The sequence below is a fragment of the Zalophus californianus genome, chromosome 7 (assembly GCF_009762305.2).
Source record: "Zalophus californianus isolate mZalCal1 chromosome 7, mZalCal1.pri.v2, whole genome shotgun sequence".
Classification (NCBI taxonomy): domain Eukaryota; kingdom Metazoa; phylum Chordata; class Mammalia; order Carnivora; family Otariidae; genus Zalophus; species Zalophus californianus.
The window spans coordinates 109,941,627-109,966,015 of NC_045601.1; the positions used below are offsets into that span (position 1 = coordinate 109,941,627).

At 53.9% G+C, this 24,389-nt stretch overlaps 1 protein-coding gene across 1 annotated transcript in view; it reads left to right on the plus strand.

Annotated features, from left to right (window-relative positions):
• The first annotated feature begins 1,957 nt into the window (after positions 1-1,957).
• Positions 1,958-24,389, plus strand: part of LRFN2 (leucine rich repeat and fibronectin type III domain containing 2) — a 176,917-nt gene continuing 154,485 nt past the window's right edge. The window contains exon 1 of the mRNA XM_027602785.1: positions 1,958-2,437. The gene's annotated coding sequence lies outside the window, so the exon portion shown is untranslated. The remainder of the gene's footprint in view (positions 2,438-24,389) is intronic.

The following is a 24,389-nucleotide window of genomic DNA, read 5'->3' on the forward strand; positions in this document are numbered from 1 at the left end:
GGTTCCCCTTGGAGCAGGGACTGGGGCATCCGTCAGCATCCCTGGGGGCCCCCAGCCCCTCCTCCACACCATCCTAATGCTTTTTTGGTTTCCCAGAGCAGCTCTATCTTGTTCTGGTGCCAGCCTGGTCCTATCCCTGCCACTAGATTTTTGGTTCTCTCATGGGTGACTGTAGGGTAAGGAGATAACTTAGCCTTCTGCCCCCTTCTCTTGGGGGAATTCAGAGACTTGAGCCTGGGGTATAGTTCCTCCTTCCACTCCTAACCCCCCTCCCAGGAACCCCCCACCTATGGTATGCAAAACCACAGGTAAGCAAGGAAACAAACACTGGCCCGGCTGATCTACCCCTCCTTTCTCCCTTCCCCATCCTCCTCCCTTCACTTTCTCCTTTCTATCCCCTACCTCCTAAGTACCTCCTCCTTCCTCCTTCCTCTTCTCATTTCTTCTCTCCTCCTCTATCTCCACCCCCTGTTTCTGACTCTCTTTTTTAAAGCCAGCACACTCTGATAAACATTGGATTTCATCCTGGTCATGCACCCCCCTCCCCCCAAGCTTTCCAGAATCCCTGCGGGGAAGAGCCTGTTTTTCAGGGTCTGCAGTAGGCTGACCTGGCAGTTTCCCTGGATGCCCATGGAGAGGGTGCCCAGAACATAGGGCCTAGGTGCCTGGGCTTCTGCCAGTATGCACCCACCTGTGTGCATAGACAGGTAGGAGACAGGGTCTTATATTACAGATTTATCCAGCTGAGCCAATCCTGGGCTGCAGAGAAACATCCGCAGGCCACATGTGCCTCCCCGTGGGTATCTGGGACAGGTGCTCTGGAGGTGCTAGCCACTAGGAGAGAAGAGATGGATTGGGGACATTTTCCCTGCCCCTGGATTTACCAGCCAGAGTACCGGCAGGAATCTCAAAATTTCATTTCCTTCAGTCCCTCTTGGGAAGCCCAGTAAAGGAGAGCCCAGTCCACCCTTCCCAGGAACTGGTTGCTGATCCTAGTGGGCAAAGAGGACAACCAAAAGAAGATAACACCCTGGCCAGGCCGAGACCTTCTGATGCTAAGCCCACAGTCGGCTTGGAGTAGAGACTACCTGCCACGAGCCGTGGACAAGTCGCTTTACTCTTCTGGCCCTCAGTTCCCTCCTATGTCAGATGAGGGTTGTTGGGAGGATCAGACCAGGAAAGAGTTGCAAAGGTGCTGTGTGAACTGCTGGCGCCACTGCACACCTCACGGATCCCCGTGATACTCACGGAAAGTCTAAGTCTGTGTGTGCGTGTTCCGGGCGCTCGTTTTTCACCGGTCCCTCGCCAGGATGCGGGACTCGAAGTTGGGCCCGGGGCTGGGTGGGCGCGACCCTCCCAGCCCCGACCCCCAGCCCGGGGCCAGTGCGGCGGGTTTTTGTCCTGCAGGCGGCGGGCTGAAGGCTGCACGGCGCGCTCCGCACGTGAGGCGGCAGCACCCGCGCCGGCTGCGACGGCGCAGCCCTGCCGCCCGGCTCGCCTTGCGCAGGGGCTGCCGGCGCCGCTGGGTCGCCGAGCCTGCCCTCCCGGCTTCCGGGGCTCGCAGCCCGGCCCTCCGTGCGGGGCCCGCTGGCCCGCTCTGGCGGTCGCCGGGCCACCCCCGCGGGACCGCGAATCCCTGGGGTTTCGGCGGCGGTGTAGGTCGGCGCAGAAGGGGGTGCGCTGAACGGCGGGCCCGGCTCCTGCAGCTCCGCCGGCCGCCACTGGGGGCTGCCGCGCCGGCGAGCTCGGCGGGGACAGTGCGCACGGCCCGGGGTTCCCGGGCGCCTCCCGCCGCTGGGCTTTTCTCCACCGCGGGCCCCTCGCTGCCTCCGCAGCCAGCCCAGCTCCCTCCCGGATCTGTGCGTGTGATCGCTGTGCGTGTGTGTGTCCGGTTGCGCGCGTGTGCGCGCGCGCGGGGGGCGGTGTGCACGCGGGGAGTGCGGGGGAGTGTGTTTGTGTGTGTGCGTGTGGGTGTGAGTGCCTGGCTCGCTCTAGCTGAGACACACATACACTCACACACGCACAATCCGGCTGGCTCGTCTGAACTTGAAGACACCCCACATTCCAAGATGCCCGAGGTCCCTGGGAATGCCCGGGGTTCTTCGATCTGGAGAATCCTACCGGCGTCTTCCTGGGGGGGGGGATCATCTTTTTTTGTTTTGTTTTTTGTTTTTTAATCTGGAAGAGAAGAGAACAAGTTGTGCTTTTTCCTCCCTTCTTTTCGCTAAATGCCATGGATATAACAGAATAAGCCGCTCAGGGCTCTCCCCGCGTGGACGTCCGAGGCCACCATCTGCCTGCGTTCGCCGGAGCCGGAGGGCTTAGCTCGAGCCTGTCTCGGGCGGGGGAAGGATGCGTGGCCGAGCCAGGGAGCCCGGGCGCCCCGCGGAGCCGGCCTCGGAGCCTCCCAGCCGGGGATAGATGCTGCCTCGCCCAGGTGAGTGGTCGCCGCCACCGCGTCTCCGCGATCGGGGTGTTTGCGGGAGCTCGGCGCAGGGCTGAACGCGCCGGGGGTGGGGGGGACCCGGGAACTTTGCATCCCTTTCTTTTTCACTTGAGCACTCGTCACCCGGGCACTCGTGCGGACACCTTCTCTTTTCGCCCATCCTTATCGCGGGAGGTTTCCTTTCCTTTCTTTTTTCCCCGGGAGTGGGGGTGAGACTCTGGCGAGGACCGAGGAGAGTGGGTCCGAGTGAGGCCAGCGAGCAGGAGGAAGAGACGGGAGCCTCAGATGTATGGCAGCGTTGCAAGCAGCAGGAGAACTTTGCTGCCAGACCACTCTTGTTGCATCTCCCCACATGAGAGGCCTGGCTGGAGCTGTTGCTGGGGCTGGGTCGGACGCCACGGCTTCCTGCGCTCTGTGGGCTGGGTGGGGTGGGGTAGAGCTGGGTGCAGAGGGGTTGATTCAGCGCTGATGGAGGGAAGGCAGGCATCCTTGCAGTTTGGGGAGGCAGGTAGGGCGGGCTCAGGGCCCTGTCCTGGCCTCAGGCAGAAGGCAGGGAGATCAGGGGGATTGTGTGTGTGCAGCTTGGGGCATCAGAATGGCATGATGAAGCAATATGGAAACTGGCATTAGCCATGCCTGGTTGGTAGGTCTATCTCCCACCTAGCCCTGCCCTGGTTCTAAGGTTGGCCTGAGCAGGGAGGAGGGAGAGGGATGGACTGCTCTGAGGCCGGCAGTGCTGTGCTCTGTACAAACCCTGAGGCAACGACAGGGAGGTGTCCTGCTCCCCTTCCCATCACCCCAGTACAAAGGACATAGGCAGCAAGTCCCAGGGAGACTGAGCCCCTGAAAGCCAGAGACTGAGAAAGAATGAGGAGTGAGCCTGAGCAGAGACTGCAGAGGGACTGAGCCAGGCTGACACCAAGTGCACGCTGAGAATCACAGACACTACAGACAGACAGACAGACAGACAGACATTTGGTGGGAAGAGGGAGCTGGAGTCCTAGGCATGGCTGTAGATGCTGACCCCCTGCCTTGCCACAGTGGTGTGTGTGTGTGTGGTGGTGGTGGGGGCGCTGTGGCTGCAATGGGCTGATTGGCCTTGTGGGGCTGGGGGAGGGCACTGGCTGCTTCAGGAAACTGACCCCCATGGCAGGGGAGGAGCAAGGCTGGGGAGGAAACTGCCAGGCTCTGAGCTGTGAAGTTGCAGGGACCAGGGAGGGAGGTTCTGGGTGGGCTGTTGTCCCTGCGGTGGTGGGGGGGGGGGACGGGCGGGGGCAATTTGGAACTAATGGTGGGGAGTCCGAGGTAGGGGACTGTGGGGAGACCGGGAGTGTGGATCCCGGGTCCTGGGGTTGTGCCCTGGGCTGGTTGCTGCCCTTGGCTTCATACAGCCACACACAGGGGAGCCCAGCCAGCTTGGGACTTGGTGTGGGGTACTTTGGAGGGTGAAGGGGATCAGGGTCACGCAGGGAGGACTCAGGAGGAAGCTCCTGAGGGCCTGGTCTTGGAGCTGTCAGCCTCCGTGGACCACACCAGCTGCCGGGGCCCTTCTGCTGATGCTGGGATGTCGTCTTTCCCTTCTGACTCTGGCTGGGATGCAGAGTTCCGTCCGTCTCTTTCCTCCAGCTCCTCACATGCGTCTGCTCAGGCCCCCTGCCCAGCCCTCAATTTAGAATTTCTGGTCTGATTCCTGCTCAGGAATATCTTTACTTAGCTTCCTGCCCTCCCCCAGGGGAATACAAACAGCCAACGTGGCATTTCGGTCTCAGCCTCTGGCGTGGCTTCTCCGGGAGGTCGGCTCCCAGCTGCAGTTCCTGGCCGGCTGGACGGGGTGCCCGCCGGCGGCCGCGGGGGCTCAGGTTCACTGCTTCTCTGCGGTGCCCCTTCCTTGCCCAGGCCCAGCCATCTGAGAAGCTGGGGAGTGTGGTCTCAGAGCGGGTGAGCAGGGAGCTTCCCGAGGCTAGACTGAGGAGGGGATGGATGGGGTAGGAAATGCAGATGAGGTAGGTGGTGCCACTGGGGAAACTTGGCAGCCTTTTGGCCACCCAAGCTCTGGTTTGGCTAGAGTGGGAATCCGCTTTCTTGTCTCAGCTGCAGCTCTGAGGTGGAACCGAGGATCCAGAGGATTTGGCCCCCGAGTGTGAGGCTTGTCAAGTCTCTCCAGCCAGCGGGTGGAGGAGGGCCTCTCCTTTCAGAAAGTCCCCTGGCCAGGGTGGAGATGAACACCGTTATTGGCATCTGGTGCCTTCCCATTCTGATGGGGGAGGCCGCCAGACTGAAAGCAGAGATGATAGCAAAATACCCACCAGAGATAGCCAAGTGGAATTGGACCCCCCCCCAACAAAAGCAACAATTTGGGTGTTTTGTGATTTTTGTTAGGACACCATTGGTGTTTTAGGGTCCAGCTTATTTGAAGGGATAGAGTCAGCATATCATGGAATGGGACCTACACTTGGAGGGTCTGGATTCAAATTCTGGCTCTGCCACATCTTTGTTGGTTAACCTCTGGAGCCTCTATGTTCTCCTTTGGTGAAAGAAAATAATAACACGTGCCTCACAGATGTGTTATAACTTTATGTTTGTCCTGGTGCTCCCCAAACCCCCTGTTCAGATCTGGGGAGTGTTTGGTTGGAGGGGGAAGGGCCCCTCAGAGACAGGAGGGTAATACTCCTAGCTTTGCCCACCCACCTAGCTGTCAGGAGGGTTTGATGCCATCACCTGTAAATTGATCGTTGAAAGACTCCAGAAAACTTTGGGAGTTGATATTCAGAGAGCAAATTTCACCTCCGGGACTGTGGCACCTGCTTCCCTCTCTTTCTTGTTTGCTTCAGATTTTTACAGCCATGCCCATTTGCTCAGGAAGCCCAGGCTCTGTGGTTTACAAGTGTCATCTGTCACCCTTCCCTATCTGAGGCTTGAGTGTGAAATTTCTCCCAGAACCTGGCCCCTGCCTTCTCTTCTCTGCTTCTGCCTCTTGCTGTCCCAAGAGTGGCCTCACCAGGATGGTGTCGGGTCCAGACCCACCGAAGGGGCACAGCTCCTGCTGGGGTCTGTGCGGGGCCTATGATTGGACCTGGGTCCCCTCTGTATAGCTGGGAGGCACACCCAGCTGGGGAGAGAGGCTCAGACCCAGTATGTATTTAGCAGGGTCTGACTAATGAACCAAATGGAATAGGAGTTGAGAAGGAGGTCCCACCATAATGGGCATGCCTAAGAAAAGATATTTTCAGGGAGCAAGTGGTCAGATATGAAGATGGGGACCAGGGAGAGTAGCCATGTCCAGCCTGCTCAGAGTGAGGGCAATCAGGAAGGCTCCTTGGAGGAGGTAAGGATTTTAGGAAGAGCAAAAGCCCATAGAAGTCCACAGAAGGCAGATTTTGTTTTCTCTTAAATTCTTAGAGGTTACTGGGGATTTGGAAGGTTTCACGGGTGGGGTACTGAGCAAGCAGAATGGATATTCTGAGAAATTTCTGAGGCTGTCAGGCCCAGCCCCTTGAAACAATTTCTTAGTTGCTTATTATGTGCCAGGCACAATGCTAAGCACTTCACATTATTATCTAATTGAATTCTCCCAATTCCATGAATTTGCCACTATTGCTACCTCTACCTTCCAGATGAGAACACTGAGGTTCAGAGAAGTAGGGACCTACCAGGTCACTAATACGGAACAGAGCGGTCACTCGACTCTCATGTCTGTTTGAATTCAAAGCCCACACACTTCACGTCTCTGTGCTGCTTTGCCCTGCAGGTGAGGAACAGTGGCCACCATGGGCCCATGCCTCTCCCAAGTTCTGCTGGCCTCCTGGGGAGGCTGACTTCAGAGCCTCCATTGCAGACCCCGCGAGCCCCGCCTTGCCTCTGGGCATCTCTGTCTGCCCTGCCCACTCACTCCCACCGGTTTATAAGCTCCCCTCAAATAGGCAGTACCGTCCTCAGGGGTAGGACAGAAGATGGGACAGTGGAATGAGCACCAGACAGAGAGTCTGGGATCCCAGCTCTGCTGTGTGTGTGACTTGAGTGAGGAGCAAATGTCTTTACTCCTCTGGGGCCTCATTTCCTTACTGATGAATCAGGTTGCTAATGCTTATGGCCTGTGTGAATGCACTTCATACAGTGAATAATACCGTTAGCGCTCAGGGTTATATTTGTGACCCCTTCCTTATTGAGACCAAGTAACTAAAATGTTAAATGTAGTACTTCTTAGGGTTGAGGGCATGGAAGGTGGGCTCTAATGTCTCAGTTTCAAGGGTTAACCAATAAAGTCACAGGCCAGCATGTGGGTGCTGTGCCTTTTGGGAAAAGGGAGGGTACAGAACCTGCAGAAGAAGGGCATGTGGGCCAGACAGTTGGGTGGCTTCAGTGGCAGGCAGCTAGGAAGGGACACACTGATATAGACATCATTTACTTTTGGAATCTGGCAGGCATCAGTGAAGGTTGGCTCTGGAGTAGGCAGAAGGAATTTTCCTTAGGCCGATGTTTCTAGACCTTCTTTTCACTGTGAACCTCTCCAAGGAGCCTTCTTAGACATTTTTTTTCCCTAATTGCACCCTGCATGGATTTGAATACCACAGGTATAATGTATATCTGTTTATGTACTGCAGGTGTCTCTGTGCCTTGTATACCAAAAGAAAGATTTTTTTCACCTCTCCCAAGAACAAATTTTTGCCCCCTTGGGGGCACTGTTGTCCCCATTGAGAATGCATGCTTTAGGACTAACAGACCAGGATTAGAAAAAAGTGGATTATACTGAGGCTGGGAGAATCCAGAAAAAAGTGGATTATACTGAGGCTGGGAGAATTCAGGAGATGATGAGGACAGATTCACTGTGACACGTCACTTTCTCAGGGGTGGTCCATGGACCAGCAGCATCAGCATCTCTAGAGACCAGGCTAGCAATGCAAACCCCATCCCATTCCAGACCTCCTGAAGAGGCATCTTCATTTTATCCGGAGGGGAAGTGGGGGCGGGGTTGGATGTACCACCCCCAAACCCAAGGCTAGTTTTGAACAGAGGGCCAAAGGACAAGAGGTAAGAAGGCAAAGAGCAGAGACAGCCATGTGCTGGGTCACTGGCTTCTTAAACCACTGAGTCCAAATGCTGCAAGCAAGTTTAAGGAGCGACATTGTCTCTACTTGTCCTGATCTATCAGTCTTTACTTTTTTCCAGGTGATTTCCTTGCATTGTAGCTGCAGGATGTATAGAGGGGTTGGGGGGTCCTGGAAAGGAGATGTGAGGCTGTGTGTGGCCTGGCTTCTGAGCAAACAGAAGGCCAGGCCGCCTTGGGTTTGAACAGATCTGGACCTTCTTTCTTGAATACCCCTACAGGCCAAGGCTAATGGGGACCAGACCAGCCTGAGGATCAGACCAAGACTGGAGAGACAAGACTTGGATTTTAAACTGTGTGAAGCTGGATTAAGTAACTAAACTGAGCTCTTATAGTTTATTAACCTGCATGGGATTGTCCACCGTAGATCCTGGGAATCCTTGGCAACAGTCCTGTATTAACAGGACAGGGCTGGAACGTGAGAGACTGCAAAATCCCCAAGTTGGGCTCTTTAGAGTTCAATGCATTTACTATGGGCATGTCCAGTGTTAGTCCCCCTGCCGGCAGGAGCTGAGCGCCAGTCAGCCTGCTCAGAGGCAGCCAACCTGAGAAGCAGGACGCCAAGTCTCTCCCAAGCGCCCTTCTTCTGGGTCATCTCCCCCAACCCATCCCTTCCTCTACCCCACTTTGACCTAGGCCAGCACTCAGTGGTCTTCCTTCTTGTTTGAACTCAGTTCCCTAATATCACTTTGGTCATCCTATCTCCCCTTCCCAAAAACTCACTGCCTGTTCCTTTCCCCAAAGCTAGTGTGCTCCTTCTCACCTACCCTTTCAGATCTGGTGCCCTGTTAAGGCAGCTTTAGTCGAATAAAACTAGGGGAGGGGATTCACTTTGGTCCCCAGCTGAGACTGTGGAGGCTCTTACTTCAGGGTACAATTGACCCTTGAACAACATGGACTTGAACTGTATGGGTCCACTTGTATGCGGATTTTTTTCAAAATACGGTATAGTACTGAAATACGCGGATTTTTTCCAAATACAGTTTAGTACTGAAAACATATTTTGTCTTACGATTTTCTTAGTAACACTTTCCTTTCTCTAGCTTGACTGCAAGAATACAGTACATAATGCAAAAAACATACAACATGTTCATCAACCATGATATCAGTAAGGCTTCTGGTCAACAGTAGGCAATTTGTAATTGAGTTTTTGAAGTAGTCAAAAGCTATACATAGATTTCCAACTGTGTGGAGAGTCAGGGCTCTTAGTCCCCATGTTGTTCAAGGGTCAACTATAGCTGTAAACTAGGTCTTGCAGTTAGATTATTCTTCCTGGTCCCCCAAATGAGTGATATATGGTCACTCAGCCTGTAAGACTTGGAGAAGCTTGGGGAGTGAGCTCGTCTCAGGCTTTAGCTTGGGTCTCAGAATCTGATGAAAGAGAGATGTGGGAGCCTCTGGGATGATGGCAATGAGGGTAAAGGCATGCTTGAGCTCCTGGAAACCCCTGGAAATTTCCAACAAGGGCCATAAGATGAGGTCCTGCCATTCTAAAAAGGTATTGAAGATTTTGGGGTGGGCAAAGTTGCTGCCTTGATTCAGTCCCCCCCTTTAATGAAGCCATTGTTACACCCACATAGGTCCTGCTGGGGCAGAAAGGCAGGAGGGTAGATGGTGACCTGGGGTCATGGGATTAAAGGTTAGAGGTCCTCTTACAGCACAAGGCACCAGGGCTCATGGTGGCAGACTCCCTGCTGTGCAGGGGATCCTGGGATGAATTTTATCTGTTCAGCTCTGCCAGGATCTCATCCAGTGACTTGGGCAGCCCATCTCCCTTTCTGTCCTCGCTTGTGCAATGGGGCCCAAGGCTCCTCAAGTCCCTTTGGTTCAGGTATTTGATCTTTTGATTTATTAGTCCCTGAATCTGCCTGAGTAAAGATACTTCTGCTGAGCCACACAGGCTTTGGAAGTGATTTGTCTTCCAGCTTCCTTCTCATCCTGTTCTCCCAGACAGTGCTGACCTGATGTTTCCTTCCACTTGATGCCCTCTGACTGCTGCAACCCTGCCCCAAATCCCGTTACTAGGTTACTGAGTTCAGTTTTGAATAACTAGGATTCCAGGGCTGCAGTGTGAATGCCAGTGTCTCCTTCCTCCCTCACTCCAGGACATGCATGCACATGCACACACACGCACACTCACACACACTCCTACATACTCACACGTGCACTTATGCACATGCACACACACCCACAAGCAGACCTGCATATACACTCTCACATACACATCTGCACACTTACACATTCATGTGTACTCCTGCACACACATGCGTAAACACGTGCATGCACACATACACACTCCCATACTTACAGCTTCATACACATGAGCACATTCGCACACACCTGCACATACACACATTCATACATGCTCACTCACATTCACACACTCATACCCACGTATAGACACACATATAGACACACACACACACACACACACTAGCACACACTCCCTTTATCTGCTACCGCCACTTCTTCGAAGACACAGACACATGCCATCCAGCCCTTGTAGGGCACTGGCCTCCTGACAAAGAACACTTCTATGCATGGTCTCCTTTAGTCCCTATAGGTCTCTGAGCTGGGCAGTGCCTATGTTGCCCTCCTCCCCATTTGGACGAGGAGCTAGACTCAGATGGGGAAGACCACAGGGGTAGCAGAACCAGGATGAGAAGCCAGACTTCAGGTGCCATGCAAAGGTTCATGGTCCCAACAAAACTGCCATGGTGTGCTCACACCGGTCACTGTGCCTGCCACAGAACATTCCTGGGAAACAGGAGGCTCCCTCTGTCCCTGAGTGAATCACGGGAAGTTGGTTCCCAGGAGATGCATGCATGGGGTTCTGGAGCTGGCACAGGAGCACCCTGTCCTCTGCTGGGATGCGTGTGTGCTCGCATGGCTGTAGGGTGATCCTTCCTTCCTGCCTATCGGTCTGCTCTTAGAAGTTGGTTCAGCAATGAACAGCGCTGCCCTCAATCAGCCCCACGGGTGTCCCAACCCCAATCCGCCTCGTTTCCACGGAGCTGGATAGGGCGCAGGAGAGGACTGGGACTGGTCATCACCAGGGCCTCAACTTGCTTGCACTTTTATGTTCCTGAGGCTGTAGGTTCTGGAATTTGCTGCCCACTCTGGGAGTGAGGCTTCCTTTCACTTGTTCCAGCGTGCCCCCTCTAGCCCCCGCGAGCCCTCAGGTCAGGAAAGCCTGGTAGTTTAGCATCTGGTAACCCAGGCCATGCTCCATCCCAGCCTCTTCCATGGCTGGCTGGTCGGCAGTCCTCACAGATTTCGGTGCAGTTCCACAAGCAGCTACTGAACGCCTACTGTGTGCCGCCCAGCAGGCTGGGTGCTGCAAAGATGAATCATCTTTCCAGCCCGCATGCGCACGCGGCCCCCTTGCATCCACCATCTGAGTGATCCTCCTGTACTTTTCCCAGTCCTGCCTATGACCTCCAGGACATGGTGGAGTTGGGGAGTCGGGGGGGTCCCAGGCTGGCTTCTTTCTCATGCCTTCCCTCACCTGTGTGTGCGTGTGTGCCTGCGCAGGACTCAGCTGAAGGTCACATGTGATCTACACACCTGCAGGCTGTGGTGGTGGTGGTGGTCGTGATGATGATGGTGGTGGGGATGAAGACCACTTAAGAAATGTTCTCCCACGCTGAAAAAAAAGAAAAGAAAAAACAATGTTCTCTCACACCTCTTTTCCAGACCCCTCTTCAGCCCCATTTCTAAGCTGACATCTCACCATCTCACCCAAATGCAAACTGACTGGATGAAGAGATTTGGGGGCTGTGGTCCCCATTTAGGGACAGCTGACCCTAAAGGAACCATGTAATCTTCCTCCTGGCCTTGGTTACCTGTGTCACAGGGGCTGAGCTGGCGAGAAGGGGAAGTGAGGAGAGGCCTTAGAATAGACACAAATCCCAGACCCTCTGTCCAGTCATGGCTTCTAAGCCCATGACAGGTGCGGGCCATCACAATGGGGAGAGGACGGTGGCCCAGCATTTGAAGGGCCAGAATCTGGGCGTTGACTGCTGGCAGGAAGGAGAACAGGGGGGTTGCAAGTAGAGCGGGCAGGTTCCTACACTTGAGAAGCCTTCTCTAACGGGGGAAGCCTTGCTCCTTGTCCTGGGGCAGCTTACATCAAAGAGGAGGATGTAGCAGATAAACATGGCGCATTATGTGGGAACACTTAGACACTAAGCCACGGGGATGCAGCATCCTTCTTATGCAGGGACCATGTGTGCACTTGGGCCCCCCATTCCTAGGGTTTACGCTGTGTCCTGTTTTCTTGGTTGTGTGAACTCAAGCTGGTTCCTCTCTCTGTCCCTTGGTTTCCTCATCTGCAAAATGGGGATAATAATAGTACCCATCACATGGGTTGTTAGGAAAATGTAATGGATTACTATATGTAGAGTGCTTGGAGCAGTGCCCAGCACACAGTGAACGCTGTGTAAGTATGAGATGTGGTTATTCATAGTGGGTATAATAATGGCATTTCCCTAGGGCGTGGAGAAGAACACTGTAGACCAACTTAACTGATACTTTTTTCAAATAAGCACCCCTTTAATTCTATAGCAACTTGGGGAATTTCATAGTACTCTCACATGATCCCATTGGACCCTCCCGACAATCCTACCAGGCAGGCAGGATGGACATTATGATGATACCCATTTTACATGAGGGGAAACTGAGGCACAGAGGTTACCAAAGTGGTTGCTGGTCCAGTTGGGGTTTCCATTCTACTTCAAGGCCACACTGTGTTCAGCTGAGGGGTTAGGGGAATTTGGTGGGGAGGGTTTGGGTGAAGATGGTGGATGGGCTCAGGACTGGAACTCCCACTTGGCCCTTATTGGTGTTGGGATCCTGATTGCTGGGAAACGAGGGACAATGTGGGGGGAGTCCATGTCATGTTCCAGGTCTGCATGCCCAGACTGGATCTACACAGCATGGCACAGGGGAAAGCAGGTTGGGTCTGTACAACACAGTACATCAGGGGATAGGAGTTAGTGGTAGGGCTGTAGGACATACTTATTTGGATTTCTTTGAAGCTATTCTGAATGCCGTGGGGTGGGGGTGGAGGTGGGATTTGCTGGGGGTCCTAAGAGGGCTGGGGAACCAGGACTGGGGAACTGGGACTGGGGGAACGTCTATCAGGAAGGGGAAAGTCTATCAGGAAGGAGACCATCCATTCAACCTGGTCTGTATGTGAAGAGAAGGCCAGAGAGAGACATTGAAGGAGCTGGGAAAGCATCTGGGCAGGAAAATGAGCCTTGAGCCAGAACACAGAAGAGGGAATGAAGACTTCTAGTGGGGAGAAGCCAGGCCCAGAGGGATGCTTATGAGGTAGGGTTTTGGGAGCTCTGGGGGAGTTGGGGTACAGGAATAGATGATGGGGTCAGTGTCTAGGGTGGGATGTGGGATGGCGATGGGGAGTAAGTGTATGGCCATCAGGAGGGGACAGGAGTCAGGGAGGCAGTGAAGGCCAGCAGAGGCTAAGAACCCCGGGAGGAGAGCAGGGGTTGGGAGCCAACTGGGGCCCGGGCCTCTCGGCTTCTCCTGCTGCAAAACCTGGCTACCTGGAACCAAAGCGCCGCCCCAGACCCCCTCTCTCTAGGGAACAAACCCAGGCCCCAGCCTCATTTCCCAGCTATGGGATCTGCTGGGGCCAAAATCGTGTGCCATGTAACTATGGCACATAATTGGGAGGCAGGTGCTGACAGCTCCAGGATAAAATCTGAGTGGGGAGAGAGCGGCGGATCCTGAGCTGCGGGCTGGCTGAGCTTGGGGTGTGAGTAATCTCAGGCCGGGCCACCGCCCCCGCCCACTGCTGCTCTGTGGCACCAGGCTGCTATTTACTGCATATTGGTTTTTAAATTACAGTACAACATTGATTCCCTGCTCTTCAAGTTCAGGCCTCACTCGCCATCCCTGTCTCACTCCACCTCTCTCTGCCTCTGCTCCTCTTCCTCTGTCTGTCTTGTCTCTCTCTCCACTCGGTTTTTAATGCGGAGTATTATCTTACACTGTATCATAACCCTCGAGTATTATGTTTATATTACCTGATATTTATGAGAGTACATATTCTGTTCATCCCTTCCACATAGGCAACAGCCCTTGATAGTTTGTCAAGCTCGGCTTGCAGCCATGTTTATCTACTTTGGACCCCAGGACAGTGAGGAAGTAGGGCAAGCAGAACTGTCTCCACCTAAAGGTGGGGAAACTGGGTTCAGAGAGGCTAATGGAATGACCTGGTCATGCTTGGATTGAATGGTATGATATTATACCATCAGGATAATGGCTTCTGGGTACTGAATGCTTACGCTGGGTCTGGCATTGTCCTAATGTAAGCTTTATGGACTCGTTTTATCCCCACATTAGTTCTGTGGGGTGGGCACTGTTATGAGTTCATTTTATAGGTGAGGAAATGGAGGCCCAGAGAAGTCAAGTAGCTTGGCCCAGGTCATGCAAATCAGAAGAAGGCAGAGCTTGGATTCGAGGCTCAACGGCATGGCTCCTGAGCCCACACTCTTGTCTGCGATTCAGACTGTCACATGCTGTGACCCCTGAGCTGGAGCGGGGTTAGAGGATTGGGGCAGGGGGCGAGGTGGCTTCCCCGTGTTACTAGAGGCATTCTTGGCCTTACACACCTTCAAGGTCTGTAATCGCTTTGCTGCACTTGAGGGAAAGACAGGGACCCTTGCGCTAGCTGGAAATGCCCCCAGAGTGGGGGCTGTGTACCTGACTGGGCCCCCAGTATCTGTAATTCGGGCTGCCAGGCCAGGGCAGGAGGGCGGGCACAGGGGAGTGGTGGTGGACGCACAGGCTGGGCAGCTCGCAGCCTGCCTGCCTCCTTCTTTCCCATGTCCCTGGAAGCAGGCTGCTGTCCTGACCTCCATGAGGTCCCGATGGACTGCCTTCGTGCACTTACCCTCACCCTTTGGGTTTCAGCTCCAATCCTAGGCAAAGCTGCTTGGGGGCCAGGCCCATCTCCAAGCCGGACTTGGCTCCTAGGAGCCCAGCAGGCCAGCGGGCCTCAGAAGAGTTGGTGGCGGCTGCATCCAGCCCCATCCCTGACGGGGTGGTGTGGGGAGGCTGCAGAGCATTGCCCTCTGCGGCCTGAGACTCCTGTCTGAGCAGAAGTTTAGAAAGTGTCCTGGCTTCACTCGGGACTATAGCCATGGGCCCTTCCTCTCCAACTCCAGACTCCTCACCGTCCCTGCCTCCTGCCTCCATCATAAGCAGATACTGCCATGGCCTGGGTCTGGGTCATATAACGCAGTCTGCTGTGGCTGGGAAGCTCATCTCACTGTCCCCACTCTCTTTCTCATGGGGGAGAGGAGGCAGGCATTCTGAGACAAGCAGGAATGCCCTGCGCCATCTGCCTCTGCACGGCCCCTACTAGGGGCAGGGAGGAGAGTGAGCAACGGGCCCTGAGCCTGAGGATGTTACTGTGGCCTGGCTTACTGGAAATAAGCTATCCCGGGGGAGAGGGGGGCGTAGGCTGCATATCTGTGCTTCCATGGACCCACTGCAAAGTGGCACTTTGGGTGCCCAGGCTCCCTTGCCAGGCTCTGTACCATCTGCCCCTGCTAAGGACCCTCAAGCTAGGAAAATGTCAAGTATAAAGTAAAGGGACCCTTCCCTTCCCTCCCATGGGCTCAGAATCAGCAGCTCACACCCCATGCAGAACACAAACTGGCAACATCATTCAGAGGGGTGATGCTTTTTTGTTTTTATTAATTGGTACTATTTATTGAGCCCTTGTTATATGAGGGGAAGTCTAGCCCAGTGATTGAGGCCCAGGAACCCAGCAGCCTGGGTTCAAATCTCAGCAATTGCACCTATAAGCTGTGTGACCTCAGGCAGTCCACTCCCCACTGAGCCCAATTTCCTCCTGTGTAAAATGGGGCTCACACCATCACCAAGTCCCCAGGCTTATGGCTAGAGTATGAAATGAGTGAATGTCTATAAAGCACTCCAGTGCCTGGTCCGGGGTGTGGATTAAGTGTCTGCTGGTGCTGCGATCGACATGCTTTCTCTCCATTAGTTCCCTCACTATCTTTGCAAAGTGGGTATTACCACTCTCTGTGCAGATGTGGAAACTGAGGCTCAGGAGAGCAAAGGGGTTGTTTGCTTGGGACTGAAGGGATTCCTGGGATGCAGGACTTTCAGTTTTAAAACCAGGGAAGTTCCAGGCCAACTGGGATGAGTCCCAGGTCCCACAGAAACTGCATGGCTGAGCCAAAATTTAAACCCAATCATGTCTGATTCTTACTGCCCTTAATGACCACACTAGCCTCCCTTGGGGCCAGTGCCTCTCTTAGCTGCCCACATTTGCTGAGCCCTGGCAGGCAGTCTCCTATTTCATCCTCACAAAACCTTGTGAATTAGATAGTCTTATCCAAAGCGTACCAGAGAGACAACTGAGACACACAGAGAGGTCAAGTAACTTGCTCAGGGTCACCCAGCCAGGAAGTGGCTGAGGTGGGATTTGAGCCCGGGCTATCGGGAGCCCATGCCCTACACTCCTGGTCTCTCTGCTACACCTCCCCTTGCATCTCTTCCCAGTTCCCTCCAGGGCACATGGTCTCCTTTCTTCATCCCAGCGGCCTGAGGAGTAGACAGGGTAGGTACTTTTATCCCATGTCACTGGGGTTACAGGTCAGAACACAGACGTTCAGAGAGGTCAAGTAACTTAGCTAACGTCACATAGCTTGTAAGTGACAGAAGCAGGTTGAGGTTCATCAGAGGCTCTCGGCTGGCGCTTCTTGCTGTGGTTTCCTTGTTCGATAAGTGGGAGGAGGCCCCCAGCTGAGCCCAGTGCCGTTCAAATTCCTAGAAGGCAGGAGGTCTAGGTCATCACTGGGTCCCATGTGCAGAGGGCTGGTTCCCATGCTCGGGCTCCAGGATATCATCTGACCCCCCTGGCAGGTAGAGGAGGCAGCCTGCCCCAGAATGGGCACGCTGCCAGTCCCACCGCCCCACGCCCCCGCCCACCCTCTGGGGACTGACTGCAGCATGGGCTGTGTTTTCCTGGAAGGGCAGCAATAGCTCTATTAACCCCAGGCTTGTTTCTGAAGCAACTAAATAAAAGAATTGAGAAAGACAGTGACAAGAGTCTATAAATTCTGAATGATGTTCAGGAAAGTGGCCTGGACCTTAGCGCCCATAAAACCCAGGCAGCCTGCTGGGTTGGGGGTGATTTATGGAGCCCTTCATCTGCCTTGGGGTCACCTGCCCATCAAGCTTCCCACTTGTGAGGTACTTTTCTTTTTAACTTCCAAGCTCTTTTCATAGTTGTTGGCATTGTGTGGTTGTCCTCGAGCCACTCACAGGGACAAATTACTCCCCCATTTAACAGATGGGGAAACCGAGGCATGGAAGGATTGGCGAATATCCTAGGCACGCATAGTGACCCAGGTCCCTTGACTCTGGGTCAATTCTTAGTAACATTTATACTGATTAGCCTTTACTACCTGCCGAGAATGTTCTAAGCACTCTCTCTATGCATATTAAGTCATTTAACTCTCCCCCACCAACCACCTGAGGACATAGGACTGTTGTCACTGGGGTTTCTATTTTATAGTGAGGAAACTGAGGCAGAGAGAGTTTAAATGACTGGCCCAGGACCGACCACACAGCTGGGACATAGCAGAGCCAGGATTTGGATCCACACCCTCAACCATCGTGCTGTTAGCAAAGAGACAGAATGGCCTGTGGGGGTGTGGAGGGGCCCCTGCTGTCCCTGCAGGACCTGGCTGGCTGCCCCTGCCTGGGAGATGGTGCTTTGTGCTCTGGCCAGCTTCAGTGCCGCCAGATAAGGACAGTCCTGAAGGAACAGTGAGGGCAGGCAGGTGGCAAAGTGCCATGGACAAAGCCCTGGGTTGGGAGTCTGGAAACCTGGCCTCAGCTCTGCCACCTGCTGGCCATGGGACCTGGGTGACCCCTCTGAGCCTCCCAACCCTTTGCCTCTGCCCTGATCTGATCTGGACAGAGGTGGGGCATCACATGGTTTTCGGGGTGGGGGGCCTGGCGGTGGTGATGGCAGCAGAAGGAGGAACACAGAAGCTCCAAGGCCAGACCAGGCCCTACCCTCACTGTGGAAGCCCAGAGCAGCTGCCCAAACTGCAGCTAAATACCTGGGCTATTTACAGTGTCTGGCACTGCCTGGAACTTGGAGGTTCTGCTGTTTTAGGAGGGGTCTGGCCTGAGGCCACCTCCTTCCCCATTGCCCTGCCTAATGGAGTTTACTGGAGGTCAGGGGAAGGGACGGGCTTGGCCACTGCCCGTTACCTATGGCGCTAACACGGCTTCCCCATCAGGTGCTCATCCACGAGGGTAGGGTGAGGGGCTTTGCTGGGGGCAGTGGGGGTGCAGCATCCTCTTCTTCTGGCCAAGGTCTGTGAAACCCCAGATCTATGGAGGAGAAAGTGAGCAGAGGGACCTCTTCTGGTTCCTTCCCTTCCTTGGCATTCTTTGGCACGCTGCCGGCCTGGTGCCTCCATTCACCTCACTTGCAGATGACAGGTGTTTCCTGAGCTCCTAGTATTGGTCAGCTGCTGGGCTACACAGGTCAGCTAGACCTGGTCCCTGCCCTCAAGTTGCTGCCCGTCTGGCAGGGGAGGCTGAGAGGTAAACAGCCAATTATAATACATTCTAACAGAGCTCGATGGGAAGTGAGGAACCAGGAGAGGTTCTAGGAGGAGGTGATTCTCTCTGGCTTTCGCTAAATGGCCGCAACAGCCTCCTGAGGCCCCTGCCTCCCCAGGCTCCCCTAGCCCAACCTCAGACAGTGTGCATGCCTTGCTGAAGACTCATTGCCCTCAGGGTAAAATCTGAATTCGTTGGGTGGCCTGCAAGGTGCTGGTCCCATCAGCTTCTTTCCCCAGGCTGTGCCCACCCCACAGTTCCCAGAGCACGTCATGCTCTTTCCCACCTCTGGGCCTTTGGGTTCACTGGGTCCCCTGCCTGGAACACCATTTCCCCACATCCGGCTTGGCTGGATCCTTCTTTAGGTGTCTGCTGAAATGTTTCTCCCGGGGGATGGCCTGAAACACCTTCCCCCTGCCCCCCAGGCTAAATTTGGCCCCTTGCTGCTTTCATTTGGGGCAGCTTTTGTTTTTTTTCCATATCCTTTTACCTACTTGGTATTTGCTTGTTTGTTTATTACTTCTCTCTTGCAGCCTGTGAACAACATGAGGGCCTGAGGTGCCTGGTGCTTAGACTGGTCCTGTGGCAGTGCTCACCAGCTGTGTGACCCTGGGGAAGTGACTTCCCCTCTCTGTGTCCCAGTTTCCCTTTGTGTAGATGGGGAGAATAATAGGACCTGCCCCACAGAGGCATTGTGCTGGTTTAATGATGGTTTAATATAAAGCACTTAGAGCAGTGTCTGGCACGTGGCGAGTGCTCAATAAATATTAGCTATCATCATTATTTTTATATCCAGTGCTTAGAATAGTGCCCAACTCAATGAATATTTAATGATTCGATGAGACACCTGGGCTGAATCTTCAAGAGAGTAGGTTGGGGTTGGTTAAAGAGAGAACAGTGGATATCAGTCTTGGCTGTGCACTGAAGTCACCTGGGGGCTTTAAAACCAGTGATACCTCCGCCCCACTCCCAAGAGAGTCTGATTTCACTGTTCTGGGTGTGGCCGGGCCATTGGAGGTTTCAGGCTGTCCTAGGACTCTGATCCCAGGGTTGTGAACATCGGAGACGGGGAGAGGTAGGCATTCAGGGCAGCAAGAACGTCCTGCCGCTGGAAGGGCCTTGCAGGGAGAAGACCTTGAAGAGGGTTATAGAGAGAGACCAGGGGTAGGGAGTTGAATGTGGCCCAGGAAGGCGGGGCTCCGTGTGCCATACTCAGGAGCTCAGGTTCGGCTTGTGGGGAAGCCAGTAGGGAGCTTGGAAGGCTTTTAAAAGCTGGGAATGACATGGTCTGATTTGCCTGTAAGGATATTGGCCTGGGTGGATGTGTGGAGGATGGATTACCGGGAGTGAAATAGAAGGCACGCAGATCAGAGCATAGAAGGCCTTCTGCCACTGTGAGAGCGGCTCAGGGCCTGGCTCATACAGGGAGGGCTACGTGCTTGTCCCCCACTTAATGACTTAATCCTCCTTGGCATGTCTGCACAGTGAAATCTGGTCAGTGCAGGACTCCTGCTTGCCCCCCTGCCCCCAGCTACAGCTACAAGTCACGTGGATGTGACCCAGGTGGGTGTCGATAAACCTCATCTCCTCCTGGCCAACAAAGGGCTCTTCTGTCTGGGTTCTAAGGCACAATGAAAAGTCTATTCCACAGCCCCTGGGCCCCCCCGAGCTGGTTGTTCCAACCGGGAAGGCCCCCCCAGGCCCACCTCCTGGTCCATGATGCCCTCCCAGCCTGAGATCTGAATGTACTAGTTTCTGCTCAGGTTCCAGGCTGGTCCACCCTCGAAGCACCAGGCTCCCATCCTCGGGGCTTCTCAGCAGGAGCTCCAGCGTCAACTCAGTCTTCCCCTTACCTGTTTTGTAGGCGGAGGTCATGCTTCCGGACCCCCAGCTCCCTGGCCACCAAGCTGTTCCCATCTACGTGTTCAGTTGTCCTCCGGCACATGGATGTGGGTCCCAGAGCTGCCTTTGGGTGGCAGGGCTCTCGATAAAGTGACCCACGTCCTTCCCACAGTACCACGCTGCATATCACCCCATGTCAATGGGTGCTCCAACCTGGCTCTGACACTTACTTGCTGTGTGATTTGGGGCAAGTCATTTGACCACCCTGTGCCTCAGTTTCCTTGTCTACAAAATGGGGTGAGAACTCACAAACATTGAGTTAGTCCAGGGCCACCAGCCATGGTCATGGGTTTGACCGGCATCCATTTCAGAGGACACCATAGTGTCCACCATACTTACCACCATGTTTCTTAACGTTAGGGAAGGATTTGGGACAGGACAGGCTAGAAAGCATCTTCATTTTCACCTCGTGGGAGGCCCTGCCGCTGCCCACATGAACAACTTTTTTTACCCCACACCCCGTTGGGCCTGTCCTGACTAACCGCCGAGATGCATGGGAGTCTCCTTGCTACAGAGAAGCTGCAGCCTCAGTTTCCCCCCATCTCTATACCATCTTAGAGATCTAAGGCCCACCTGCGGGCTCACAGTTCCTGGGGCCCGCGGATCAGGGGTTTCACAGTACTCGGACAAACACCATAACCCAGGTGCTCTTTCCCTGTATTGTGGAAGGACAGCCCAGGCCGTTTTCGCAGGGAGACCTAGGCCAGGCCAGGCCACTGGCAAGCCTTTAGTCTATCTGTACCTACTGTTTCTCCTAGGGCAGGACAGTTGGGAGACTACTGTCAACCGTAAAGGCAATAGAGAGACAAGAGAGGGGAGAAACTGCAGACCACCTGGGAACAGTGAATCTTGTTTTAACATTGTGGGGGTAAACTGATCAGCTGGAGGCTGGCAAATTGGTTTGTCCAGGCATTTCCATTCTTGAGCAGGCTGTCTAGGGGTGTCAAAGAACACAATGACATCATTTTGTTTTTCCTCTCAGCATGGAGGATAACTAGAAACCCAGACCCAGAGAAAGAGTGTCCTGTTCTCTTCTGGATGGGACATGGGGATGAAGGCCCTGGTAGCAGGAGGCTGTTCTCCTCTTGAGGGTCTTCCCTCTGTACTTCTTTTTCTCTAGGAAGCCAGGTGGGCTAAGGGACGGGATCTCAGAGGCTGACCGTGGAGCCTGGCTGTCCTGGGGACTTGCAGTATGACCTAGATCAAGAGGGTCTCCTCTGTGACCCTCTTCTGTTTCCTCATCCTTAAAGCTGGGAGATGGAAGAGCGATGCATATTCTATCCTAAGAATTCTAAGGAAATGGGCCTGCCTCTTTCTACTCTAAGCATATGCTTCATGTTTCTCTTTAAGGCCACTCTCAAAGGTCATTATCCCAAGGTTTGGCTGGAATATAAGTGTTAGGGGGTCCCATAGTGATTTGTCTTGGGGTCCAAATCCCCTTTCAGTTGGCCCTGGCCGTTACACATCTGACTTGGGGTAGGAAGAACAGTGCTCCCTTTGACTTTATGGGTTGGGAGCTTTTCTTAGAGGTGTGAGAAGGCTAGAAACTCCAGATCCTTCTTAAGGCTTTTACCTGAACAGAGGGGTACCATGATAATGTGTTTCTGAGTCCATGTCTCAAATGGTTAGAGCTTTGATGGCAGGGCTGCCTGTTTCCATCATTGCACACAGCACCTGGTGTGGGCACACACATGGAGGGGGTGCTTGACGAAGACACACTTCTGTGATGGCAAGGGCTGCAGTGAGGCGGGGATGGTAGTGGAGGAGATTGGGATGATCATGGGATGGACATTATGATCGCAAGGGTGGTGGAGATGGTGGTTGTGATCAAGGCATAGGGAAAGGCTGGGAAGGTAGGTAGGGCATCAGAGGCAGTTAGGAAGTATTTTTACTAGGAGCAATGGAAAAAGGCATTGGAGGCTTATAATTTAAGGGAAGGGGGACCAGAGTTATGTTTTCAAAAACTCAGTGTAATTGCATGGTGGAAAGCTGCTTGGAGGATGGTGGGGGTGGGTGCATGCAGACCAGTGAGGAGGCCATTGGAATAGTCCAGGAGAGGCAGAATGATGGCTTGCACTGGGATGGTAGACGTGGGATGCAGAGAAGTGGGCAGATTGGAGCTGCTTAAGTGGTGAAATCAACAGGGCGTGGTGATGGTTACAGGATACCTTGATCAGATTGGGGGCACTGTGCGTGGGAAGGATGTGTGAGAGATGCACCTTAGATTTGTGGCTTGGACAGCTGGATAGATCATAGATTAATAAACTCCACGGATCCAGGAACTTTGTCTTGTCCACCTATATCCCCAGGTGGGCTAAGGTCCTCAGGCAGCAGCTCACCCAAGTAGGGCCTCAGTAAATGTCAGTTGGGTGCCTATTGCTGTTGACCCTTGGTCATGACCATCATGGAAAGTGTATATTGTAATTTTGGTTCCTGTGTCCTTCTCTGGACACCAGACACTTTTAGAGCTGGCCCACAGATGGTTAACAGCCATAGCGCTGGACCTCAGAAACAGATAAACCTGATTTTGAATCCTAAGACCTTCCTTTACTGGCTGTGTGATTTGGGGAAAGTTACTTAACTTCTCTGAGCCTCAATACATTCACCTAACAAATGGGGATACAAAGAGGTCTTACCTCACAGAGTTATGCTGATGAAATGAGGTCATATAATAAGATAATGTTGTACAGTGCCTAGCCCAGCTCCTGGACCGTGGTTGCTAAGTGTGATGGTGGTCATTTAAGAAAATTACTCACCTGTATCTCATCCAGCACCTTGCTGGGCACACAGTGTGGGGTGACGGGGAGGAAGTGAGTGAGGGCGGGGGGAGCCATGGAACACTTCAGGGACAGGGCTGGACGTACCGAGGGAGCCTGGTGCTCCTTCTGCAGCCAGCCTCTTGCTTCCACCCTGATTTCTATTCTTGCTTCTTGGCAGTCCAGGAGATGAGACTGTTTGTGACACGGCCTCCGGGGTTCATGGCAGGCCCTCCGTGCCAACAGGGAAGGCAGACCGTCTGGGGACTCAGCTGCTTCCATATCTACCTCTGCCTTGGCTTAATCCCAGCTTAGTCACAAAGAAATGTGTTTTAAAAATAGCAACAGGTGCTGTTCATCCAGATGGAACCCCTAAAAACCACCGCTCCCTAATGGCCTTTGCGCCATGATAAATGACTGTGGGTCGACAGGAAGCCCCTGGCAGCTGCTGTTCCCTGCACTCTTGCTCCCTCTGATGAGAAAGCCGGGACTCAGCAAGCCTGAGGACCCTCGAGGGCCCTCCAGAGGAGCAGGCAGTAGGAGTTCACTGGCTCAGTGGCTGGCCCTGCTGCAGTCTTCCTTGTGTGTCTGGGCTGGAGGGAGTAGGAGATAGAATCGCAGACACTGAGCAACTGAGGGATGCAGAGAGGCAGATATTCCGAGAGGAGGAGGGAGAGAGGCCCCATCCACACCTGGGCCACTGTGGGTACCATGCAGGTGTGCAGAGAGGGGTCTCTACAGAGTCAACCCTCAGGAAGAGACAGGTGGGGCCAAGAGTCAGCTGATGGGTCAGCAGCACTTGGTCAAAATCTAGACTTAGGCTGTAAGGAGACACCCAATATGATACACACTCCTACACACACACAGACCTGCGTACACGCCCTCACACCCTCCGTGGCCAGCCCCTCCAAGACTTGCCTGCAGCCCTTTGATGGATGTAGCCAAGGGAAAGCCCCATGTTGGGCCTAATGGTGTGTGTGTGTGTGTGTGTGTGTGTGTGTGTGTGTGTGTGTGTATTACATACTTGCAGGTGCCTTTGCATCTATAATAGTGGCTTAATTGTCAATTTCTAGAAAAGTCTTCACCTCCAAGAGGTGACAGAAACAGACTGGGCTTTATTTCACAGCTTTCGCTGGTTAATACATGTGTGTCAGCAGGACTGGGAAGTCCCTCCCCTCTGCTCATCCAGTGGCTGAGACCCTTCAAGCCTCAGGGGCAGTAGAGGGAGACTCCAAGGAGCACTCCCTCTGGCTGGAATCACAACATCCTCCATGTGGACCCTGTTTCCCCTGGGGTCGTGAAATTGAGTCCTGCGTCTTCTCCTCTTCCTTCACACCATACCCTCCCTGTTGGCCCGGCCCAGTTCTTAGTTACCACTCTCCGAGCACCCTTCAGGTCTGTGTACTTCCCCAATCTGCACACTGCACTGTGGCGCCTCCTTTTGCCCACCTGAATCCTACCTTCCCCTAACCTCCACCTCCATGAAGTCTTCTGTGATTGCTCCAGCCCAGCCTTGACCCCAGCTCCCACCTCATTCCTC